The sequence below is a fragment of the Apium graveolens genome, chromosome 8 (assembly GCF_009905375.1).
Source record: "Apium graveolens cultivar Ventura chromosome 8, ASM990537v1, whole genome shotgun sequence".
NCBI lineage: Eukaryota > Viridiplantae > Streptophyta > Magnoliopsida > Apiales > Apiaceae > Apium > Apium graveolens.
Window position 1 is genome coordinate 135,198,934 of NC_133654.1, and position 8,945 is coordinate 135,207,878.

Below are 8,945 nucleotides of genomic sequence, written 5' to 3' on the forward strand. Positions count from 1 at the left end.
ATCTTAAATTGTATTGTTTAATCATTATTAACAATTTTTAAAAAATGTTAAAAACTAAATAAATTAGAAAAAAAATATTACACCTTAAAGTATTATAATTTTGCATTTCATTCACAAAGAATACATAAAAAGTATTAATTAACATACAAAAGTTGCGTTAAAGCTTATTTTTTTTAGAAGCGGACCAAGAAATCTTCGAATGCTTTGCATTGAGTGATTTAGAAATTGTAGATTTTTATCGGCCCTTTTGACTCATCAATTTACTTCTATTTAAATTTTAATAAATTACGTTTTTTGTCACTCCCCAAACCAACAACACACACACAGAACAAATGCGAACCATAATTATATTACATACTTATAAGTCTAAAAGATGATAATAATCCGATACAACCCGACCAAAAATAATAACAATCCCAAGATCTTTACAAGTTCAGAGTTTGAAACAGCCCTTCTAACTAATACAAAATTACATAATGGCGGATTTTGCCTAATCTATATATTCTACCTGCGCCCTCAGATGGTCTTCAGATTGCCTACCGGTTGACTTACGGGCGGTCTGCTTGGTATAACCATGATTGCTAGCTATATAACAGGGTTAAATACGAGTAAATGAGCTAAATTGCTCAACAAGTACTAACAGTCCTACTATACAAGGCATTACCTCAATATCAAGAGTTCTTAACTCAAAAGATCATGGATACTTGATAAAAATGATGATAAGAAACATGAAGTTATAATATAAAGGCATGGTAGAATCATAGAAATCGAAACATGCACTACGCCATAAGTGGGCTACTGTAATGCAAATGTTACGAGTAGCGTTACATTAGATAAGAAATTTTTGTACTATTGTAACACCTCTCAAATAGTGTTACAATAGCTATAAAACTAGTGTTGCAAAGAAATGCCGGTGTTACGAAATATGTAACACCGACACTTGGTGTTACATTAGGTTACTTTTTTATTTATTTTAAAATTATTAAAAATGAGTTTGTTATAAAAAATATGAAATCATTGTGCCCAAAATTGGTGACGTGGCATATGGGTGGCCTACTATTGTTGACATGACCTTCAAGTTTGGACTTTGTTTTGAAACTTTATCTAATATATATATATATATTACATAAAATGATTAAAACATTTATTTGATTTTAAATGGTAATCTATATTAAATTAATTAACATATTTTCAAATAGCAAGAATTTCTTAAATAGGTAAATTATTATTTATTAAATATAACATATAATTTTATTTTATTAAATTTAAAATGATTAATTTTGTATTGTAAAACTAAAAATTATATATATATATATATATATATATTTGATTTTAAAAAAGATTTAATTGCATGCAGGTAATTTAATTTTTTTAATACTAGGATACTAGTTAAATACTAGTTAGAATGTTTATTTACTGAATTTAAAATTAAAAATAATTAAAAACTAAAATCTGCATAAATATAAAAAGTTAATAGTAGAGTGTTCTGAATTATTAGAGCGGTAAAAGCCTCGCCCCTAATTTTCACAAGTAACTTTAACTTTTCAGGCTCCCCTCTTTATTCACTCTGGTACCTCGCCATCTGATTATGAGATCTCACCACCTCTCTTAAAATCTCACCAGCAAACTCACTTCCGCTCTCTGTAAGTATAAAGGCCTCGATTAATTAAGGGTTTAAAACTTATTTTTTAAATTAGGGGTTCAATTTTGAGTTCAATTATGGCTTGTATCTATTTAAATTTCAACTAATTGATGCTTATTTTTGTTTCTAGGGCTTCTTCATATCTTCGAATTGAGGGCATCGATTTCAGGTATTTTAGCTCTCTTTCTTGTTACCTGCTTTTGTTGCTTCTGTTACTCCTCATCAGCTTATTCATCATTGGGAAGGCTCTTGTTTTAATGTTAATGAGGCCCGTCTCGATTTTACGTAGTCTAAGAATCACACTCTTGGTGGTGGAGTTCTTTACCTTAAGGTCATTTTTCTTGTAGTATATCGAAACTTATGTATGTGTGCTTTTTTATTAGGTACACTTTCTCTTTGTGGTATTCCGCATCTTGCTTGTTTTTGGTCTAAAGATGAAATTCTTAATGATACTTGGTTGTATTCACCAATTTTCGCAATAATAGCTTGGTTTACAGCGGGATTAACCGCATTTTATATGTTTCAAATCTATTGTGTTTTTATGTATGTTAAGTATGAATGAGTGAAATTGTGCTGTTAGACTAGGGAAATTATGAATGTTTGATAGTAATAGTGGTTATGATAAATTATCTGATTTTGTGAATCTTTGTTATGTAGACTGTACTTGCCTATAAGATTTAAGACTTGATTACGTTATAGTTGATATGCATTGAATGTGCGAGATGCGCAATGAGTTTAATTTCTTAGAAGTGACTGGCTTAATGTAAAGATCTAACACGATGTTAGTTGTTAGTGGTAGTAAATGAAGTTCACTAAATGTTATGTTGATCATTTAATGTTATCATCCGCCACATTTGGATGTGTAATACAAAATATTGCATGGCCTTATGGGGTATAGCCGTATAGATAATTTGAGGGCATGTGGTTTTTAGGAATCTGTTCTATGCATTGCATTTGCGAGATACGCAATAAGTATATTTTCCTAGAAGTGGCTGGTTTAATGTAAAGATTAAAGAGGCACTTAGCTGTTAGTGGGAGTGATTAAAGTTTACTAAATATTATGTTGATCATTTATTGTCCTAATATGCCGCATTTGCATTTATAATAAAAATATTGCATGGCAGTATGAGGTATAGAAGATTTAAATATAGTGGTGTCATTGCTGAGTTTGAAATCACTTTACATACTATGCATGTTTAAGGTACAAATGCTTAAGAAGTTAAGGAAACTGGTGCTGATATGCAAGCTAGATTGTTGCTAGATATGCTGGGAGAAGGAATTGAATCAGTGGTAATAAATCCATCAACTCTGATACCAGAGTCTTGGCAAGCATCTGGAGAGAAGTTATGCGGCACTGATCCTAAAGCAATGGTTGTGGATCCTGCTTTAGTCTTTTCTATCTAGGATACAAAGTTTCATTGTACATGATGTCAATTATTTCAACGTACAACCGAAGTTGCAAAGATTGCTAGAGCCTATGAGTAATGCCAGGTGCTCCTTATTGTAAATTACGTTTATCACCTGTCAGTGTGAAAGGAAGATGCACATATTCCCACAATCAAAACAATAGGAAATTCTGCATTATTGTTTAAAGGAAGTAAAGATCAGTTGATCATGTAAGGTAACGATTTAGCCAGTTACAACCAAACTTTCAAACTCTGTCATATAACAGTGAGTCTTTGTATCGATTACAATTCCGCTCTGAATGCCCCCTCCCTTTTTATGTTCATTTCATTTCTATTTTGTTATGCCTATTTCATTTCTATTAAGCTATATAAAGAGAAAGAATGTTTAAACAATTATGTTGCAATTTTTTATTGTTCTTATCTTTAATTTATAGTTTATCTTATTACAGACTTCAAAATATTTCAAAGGTTCAATCTTTATATTTTGGCCTTCTTATATTTAGCTACCTCATAAATATTGTTTAAATTCAAAAACTGGCCTTCTGAGTTTAAACCAGCATAATTTTAAGCTGTCAACTGTTTTCGTAAATAGTGTTAGTAGTATTGTTTGTCTTGTCTTGTTGTTGTAGCTAATGCTTTGTATTATAGGTGAATTACTTGAAGGAAATGTTATTGTCTGATGATGGTAATGAGGACTGCGGTGATATGAAAAGTTACTAGTAGGATGAAGATGCGGTTATTAAAATATGTTGATGATGCTTCGTATTTAAAGAATGTATGAAGTTAAAGGTGTCTTTTGCAGGTTTCCTCTCATGAACTTTTGGGCATACCAGATAGTACTGCTGCTTTCCCCCTATCCTCGCTTGTTGATGCTTGCTTAAGAAATGATTTGACAGCTATACATGAGATTTTGGAAAAGCTTGGGTATAAAGATGACAAGGGTGCTGCAACTGAGGTTGAATTCTACTATATTACATATGAATATATGACATGTTTTTAAAATATGTACATATCATGGTTCCTTTTTATCTACCTATTATTTGTGTGGTTTGTGGCATTTTTTTAAGAAAAATGTGGAATCCACAGCTCTTCATGTTCATGTCATAAGTTTAGCTATTGTTTGGTCTAATAGCTGATAATGCTGGTGGAATTGTAGAGATGAGTCAGCAGGTAACATGTTGGGTTGAGGAATCTAGGATGTCTGCGTGTGTAAGAATCAAGGCTGTGTATTTGTATTAATCAGGTTAAGGACCCTGTCAAGTTTGACTTGCTTTCTGCAAAAAAAAAACCAGAATAACAGAGTTATTTGAATCAAACGCAGCCATTTTTACATATATAACCTGACCATCTTCGGAGAAGCCTCTCATATCATACAGAGTGCCGAACCACTACAAACATCCACTTCCACCTCTTCTAACATCTATATCATGTAATAGATGCTTTTCGGTTTTGTCCATTTGTTTGAATATGCATATCTGCGACCATATCTTGTATCAATATGAACAGGTCAGGGGTGTAAGACCAACGCCTCTCATGGAAATGGCGAGATTACTGAATAGTTACAACTCAACGGTTTGTCAAGGACTGGTGAGTGTCTACAACACTGCAATTTCTGTTAATTTACACACTTCTCTGACTTACTGATTTTTTTGACAACACCTTTTTTTGACTTTCCGATTTCATCATTATGCACTGCTTTTAGATTCACAACACCTCTTTTTGACTTTCTTATTACAGTGTTTTTGAGTGACATAACTGAATTTTATGCTAACATGGTCGCCTTTTATCTTCCTTATTACAGTATCGAGAGATATTTTCTCTCAAATCATAGACACGACGTCTCAACGCAAACTGCTTCCTGGACTTCTCAACACAAACCACACAAACCATAGACAAAGTTAAATTATTTTATCGTCATTGTTGGCGTTGGGATGGGACTATTTGTAGTATTTTGGTCGCCGTTGGCGTTGGAGATGGTTCAGAGAATGTACTGTTATGTAGTTGTTTGGTTTGCAGAGCTAAGCCTCTTATGTATGCAGATTTGATGTATTTGTTGATTATGGATTGTTCTAAAAACAAACCTTATATTTCAAAAATGTTTAGAATAACTGTTACATTTGCTTGTTCTAGTATAACATTTATTTACATATATATGTTACTAGTGTTACAATAGTTAAAAAGACTATTACAATACTCATATTCCGTTGTTGCCTAACTAAAAAAATTGGTGTTGTAATAGATAAAATCTACTGTTACAATAGGTTATGTGGGGTCACGTGGACCCCACCTTCTGGGTCCCACTTATAAAATCTTGATCAAGCTATTGTATCACTCATTTTGTGTTACATTTGGGCCATTTAGTGTTACAGTAGGTGCCTATTGTAAAGTTTTCCTCTTTGTTACAATAGCTCAGTGAAGTGTTACATTAGGGTGTCTATTGTAATGCTCGTATATATAACGCCCCCTGTTGTTATAATAGACCTATTGTAACGCTTTTGGGGCCTATTGTAACACCATTTAGGCATTACAATAGCCCACTTATGGCGTAGTGATGGCATATGGTATCTTGGCATCGTGGCAACATGTTATAATCAATTAAAATATCAAATCATCAAAATTCATTTTCGGACACTACGGATTACAGCCGGTGAATAGCCGCGAAGTAATCCCGAACCGCGTTGGGTTGTCAAATATAATGGGATCCCTAGGCTATATGTGAGCCTATCAATAAACATGAAAAGGACTTGCGTCTAAGTCCAATCCACTAAGTTAAGAAAACATCTATTTTATAACATGATTTATAACATGAATGTCGGGGAAAGATTTGGTATCACCTTAATTGAATTAGATTCATGGGAAGAAAACATTTGAAGGTAAAATACTAATCAGGTTAAGAGTTATTAACGGAAGTATTTGAAATAATTATTGACATGGTGGTTATTATAACTAAGAATTCACGGAAAGTGTATATACGTGCAACAATTATAAGGATAAGGATGTAAGTAACTTGCCTTTCAACAGTCCTAAGATTATTCGATCTTGATGGCATGAGTCTTCACATTCGCTTTAGAACCTACACATTATATTAACCTCATTACTATTCACCCTTTATCGCCTTACAAGCCTATAAGCTCCTGGAATAACTTTTACCCTTATCATAACTACTATTACACAATAACTTATGATTATGAGAATACACATAACTTAATCATATGCAATTCAAGTAATCCACATAGTCACATAATCACATAATGGCATGGCATATGATACTTAATTATTATCATCCAAATCCCTGAGCACATAAGCAAGTAACACATAAGAACTATTACTAATACTTAAATCTATCTAATCTGACCTTAACTTAACCTAAAGATGTTGTGCAATACTCAGACCCTTCACCTCTAAGTCCCAATTACAACGAACACCACTAAAGCTTCCTAATGCCACTCGAAGGGTGCTCCTCGGGTGCCTTGGTGGAAATGGGATGTTTCCACCTTGAGACTTCACTCCAAATTACTTCCCATAGGTTTTTAAAACATTAAACTAACTAAAGTTGGTAAGACTTAGGGGCCTCACTCCTATAAGCTTACAAAGATCAATACTCACACTGAAGTTCCCTGCTAGCACCAGTTTGCACTACCTGTGTTCTTTGACAGAAATCTTAATTTCTACATTGGACCTTATAACAAAACCAATTTCCATGGATTCTTAATACCTAAACCTAACCCTCAGACTTCGTTTCATGCCAAGGCCTCACCTAGGCCTCTCTAGGCCTCTGCTCAAAGTTGACATTGCCCAGCCCCTTTCGAATTCACTCTGCTCTGTTTTTATTTACATAAAACTCACTTTTCTCATTCAATTTTTAATTATAATGGTTTTTTTAAGCTTCCTAAGGATGCATTATACTTATTTAAGTCAAGGCCTCATGAAAGTCTAGCCTAAGACATGGTTATAATCGACCAAAATTCAAGTTTACACAGTCTTTCCCTGTTCTGAGCTTCTCTCGGATATGAGGGTGTGCACCTACCTAAATGCAAGTTTCTCATTAAATTAAAGCTACTAGACTCAAGTACAACTCAAGTTCTAACTCCAGTAAACTCAGTCCTAGAAAGGCCTCACCAAACTCAACTAAAACAACCTATACTTATGGTGAAAAAATCTTCTACTTAGTGCCTAGTGTTCCTCCTTCCACCTTAACTCCCATTTCATCACCAAAACCAACAATCAAGCCAACAAATATAACCTAAAATATACACAACCCTAATGACTATCATTTTATGGGAATTATGAGCATAAATCTAGCCATATAAGTCATTTACCAAGGCAAAAACAGAGAGCATAGCAGAGCATATTTTTACATATGCGATTTCAAGTAGAAATTCGAACTAAAAATATATGGTATCAACTTGATGGCTACTAAATTTGATTATGACTTATCAAGGCACATAACATACTAGCATTTAAGTGCACAAACCATGTCATGCATTGCACAAAACTCAAATTTAAGTCACATGGCATATTTGTCCGAAATATCACTTATACCACTTATACCATTGCATGCAAGGATGGAAACTTTGTGAAATAAATTTTAAAAGATCATAGATTCTTTAAAAGCCACAAGCAAAGTCTCTTTCTTTTTGAAAACAAACAAACTAACACACACACAACAAAAATCCATTCGGCTCCTTGGGAGTCATTGCCGAATGCTTGAGGTCACGATCATGGCTTGAAAATAGAAGCAAAACACTTCGTCAAGACCATCTCTTGCTCAAGTTTTATGAGCCATATTGAGGTCAACTCTAGATTCATAAGAATCAATGTTAAACCCTTGGCTTTAACCACATGCAACTAAGAAACTAACCTTAAATGAAGATATAGCACTAAGTGTAGATGACCCTTGATTAGATGAGTTGAAAGGTGTAAGAAAATGAAGAAATGAGGAAGAAAATGAAATAGTTGGGGAGGGTTTTAGGCGCGGACGAGAGGGAGTATGGCGAGGAGAGAATGGAGTGATGTGTGATGAGGAAAATGATGTGAGGTTGAGTGCTTTGATTAGCTTTTGTTTCATCCAAGTAGTAGTGGAGTTTGCTATTACCAATCTATTCTTCATCTAGTACTAGCAAGATTTTACATGCAAGGTTTTATGGGTCATTTAGTTGGTCAAATGGAGTTAGTGGAGGGTGAAAGGTCGGTCTTACCCTTGATTTCTATTTGGGTGGAATTTGCATGCAAGGGTACACTTGTAATTCAATAACTATTAAAAGTATAATTAAAAAGAATGAGTTTTAGTAATTAAAATATAATTCCATAATCACAAAATTAATATCATAAATACTATGAGATTTTAGAAGTTTAATAAATTTGTTTCCAAAAATTTCGGGCAAGAATTTATATTAAAAGAGTTTTCTAATATTATCATACTAATAAATAAATCATGAAAATAATATAATTAACACATTATCAATCTCACAAGAAATTACAAGTAAATTTACTATATTCCACAAATTAAAATAAAATATATAGTCTAATCGCAACTATTCAAATATCACTAAATCGTGAGAATCTCAATTATTATTTAATCGCGTAGCGAAAATCTTACTTGCGTACAAAAGTTGTACACTTAAAAATATTTCAGCAACACTCGCAATGCCAAACGACAAAATTATACACTATATATAACGAATCCTCTTATAACACAGAATATTTATGAATATATATATATATATATCGTACTTATAAAAATAGTTCCAATATTTACCGGTTGTCACATTTTTTCTCATTATAATAAGTTTTAGTTAGACAATAAATGTTGTTAATATTAAATATATTTTACATTAAATTTTATAATAGAGAAGTAAAAAAATTTAAATTAGATCACCAACAAATCCAAAAGTTGA

The 8,945-nt window shown here is 32.8% G+C and overlaps 1 long non-coding RNA gene across 2 annotated transcripts; it reads left to right on the forward strand.

Moving 5' to 3' along the window:
- The first annotated feature begins 1,514 nt into the window (after nt 1–1,514).
- LOC141676956 (uncharacterized) lies at nt 1,515–5,134 on the forward strand. 2 transcript variants are annotated; one of them, XR_012557257.1, is made up of 6 exons: nt 1,516–1,643; nt 1,773–1,811; nt 2,844–3,263; nt 3,851–4,003; nt 4,205–4,635; nt 4,850–5,133. It is a non-coding gene; the product is annotated as an uncharacterized LOC141676956 (long non-coding RNA). The 2 variants fall into 2 exon arrangements; XR_012557256.1 differs by having other exon boundaries at nt 1,515–1,643; nt 3,851–4,635; nt 4,850–5,134.
- The last annotated feature ends 3,811 nt before the right edge of the window (nt 5,135–8,945 follow it).